This window comes from Anneissia japonica, unplaced genomic scaffold (assembly GCF_011630105.1).
Source record: "Anneissia japonica isolate Jap-2015-1 unplaced genomic scaffold, ASM1163010v1 scaffold1875_len173011_cov181, whole genome shotgun sequence".
NCBI lineage: Eukaryota > Metazoa > Echinodermata > Crinoidea > Comatulida > Comatulidae > Anneissia > Anneissia japonica.
The window spans coordinates 133,955-136,516 of record NW_022705221.1 but is presented as its reverse complement, the minus strand read 5'-3'; positions in this window follow the sequence as shown (position 1 = coordinate 136,516).

Sequence of the window (2,562 nt, the reverse complement as noted above, 5' to 3'; positions counted from 1 at the left end):
GAATGTAGGACTGCATTTTAAAGGCGAGTATAGCAGTTTAAAAAGGTCAATATAAATATCGGAAGCTTTTATGTTTTTAAATCACTCAGGAGCAACAACATGCTACGTGCAGCTACTGGACTAGCGCATGATTGATGCACTTTAGTCAATTTAATGTATGCTATTACCTGCCATAAATATATTATGCTATACATCAGAGAAAATAAACGAAGAAAGTCAGATAGATTCACTGGCTTAATATCCATAAACTAACCAGGCCTTCCTGTTGCCTCTCATTGTGCTACTAACCACTCTTTGAAAGATATTATTATAACTGGGATTCAACTACAGTTTGCTCTCCAATTCGAGACCACTTTTGGGACATAAAAATTCCGGGCGGTCTCGGGTTGGGTCTCCATTTAGAGGGTCAGATTTGTGTTAAAAGACTGAAGATTGTTGTTTGGATTTTTGAAAAAGTGGTCTCGATTTAGAGGGTTTCAAACTGGAGGGTGCACTGTACGTAATGAGACTGACACAGTACGGAAAAAACATGAAGAATAATTTATCTACAAATTAGGTACTCCAGCTCCAGCAGGTATTAACGTTTTATTTAAATCATTCAGAAACTAACTTGGGCTTCTACGTATTCTAGTATTTAAGATATCTTGATATTTTCTACACTTACTCTATTACTTTTTACTGATGCCTATGTATGTTCATGATACGCAGGTTAACAACACGTTATGTAAATTTACATTATACTTTATCATTTTCTTATTCATTTCTATACTATTGATTCAATTACATACTATAGGAGTACATATAAGTATTATATGATTTGTATTTTATTAAACATGATTCTTTAACTTATATTAAATTTGGCGTACTTCATTTTTTTTTCATTAATTCAGTTTGCTTAGTTAATCTACTCCACCCAGTTTACCCATTATTTATGTTCTATTGTTAATACTATTTAACCCATTGGTTAATCATAAAGCCACTTCATTAGCTTCTGCTATGTATTTGCATATATATATATATAATATATATATATATATATATATATATACATATATATACAGTATATATATATAATATGAGTTGAACAAATATCGCTTGATTTCTCACTCTCATAATGAAGGAGAATACGTATTAAATGACCTAAAGAGTGAATATACCAATCAACAAGAGTAGTGTTGAATATTTCGTCGTATCAACGACACATCAGCAACTGAGGCAGGAATTAGGCAGGCCAGGTCTTATATACTGTGCTAATAAGCTGACGGTGTTGGAAAGTATTGAGAAAAAAAATTAGGTAATAAGGAAAGCGTCACTAAGCTCATTCTTACGGTTTATAGAGGGCCTAATGCGATTGATACATTGTGCTTCCAACACACGAAGGCGCAATTCATTTTTAGGCGCTCTTCTGACGATAGAAACCAAGATATCGGGGTCTTTCACGGCAGCAGGATGATATTCACCAAAGTGCGCGCCGAGCGCAGAGGTGGTGCTGTGTTTACGAGCCGACGCGAGATGTTCAATCACCCTAAAGTGAAGCGCCCTAATAGTGGAACCAACATATTCTTGATGACAAAATCTGGCAGTGCATCTTATAAACCACGTAAGAAGATGAGCAGATGTTGTTGAACAATGGATATCCCCGCCACTGGTTAAACCCTCCCGCTCACACTGCGAATAAACCTCGGGCTTTTACAGACTTTAACTTCACCCTTAAAATTCCCTTTGTCAGCGATCAACTTAATACCCAGATACGGTTAGCCCTTAAGCGAAATAACATCAATGCAAGAGTGGTAAATCCCCGTCCATACACAATTTCTCAATTCACTAAAGCTCGTAAGCCTGATCTTGGATGTATCCTAGCCCGATGTCCTTTATAATATATATATATATATATATATATATATATATATATATATATAACACAGAAGCTAATGAAGTGGCTTTATGAATAACATATATAGACATATGTAGACGATCTAAACACGTCAAGGTGACGTATTTTTTAAATATAATTTATCTAACAAGAATATTTAGTCCACTTCTGTGGACTTCATCAGCGTAAGTGGAGTGGAGATAGTGGACAAAATATTCGATTTAAATATATTATGCTCCAAAAAAAAAAAATAATAATAATAATAAAAAAATAAACTTGACTTTTGCTTTTTTCCATTGGCACCGCCTTTACTACTCTCTTATGGAACAGCATACATTTTGTATTCCCAGTGCTAAGCAGCAACTTGATTTGAATATTATTAACTATGATTTACCCGTTGCTTCCTATAAGCTGTCATGTAGCTTTAAAATTCCGTCAACTATGTGTGTGAGCCCTCAAATTGTATGAAGGGAGCGGCCTTAGATCCGTGATGACATCGTACGGTCTCTGTGGTCTAAACGGACGCTCGTCGAGCAAACGAGAGAACTGTATGACAATCGCCGAGATAGCGAGAGATTGCTGGTTTGATTCCCACCAGAAATCTTTTTTTTTATGCAACTATTCGTTGATGAACTATGATTGATACGATTTATAACCTCATGTTCCTATATATGTGAGCAGTCTATTAT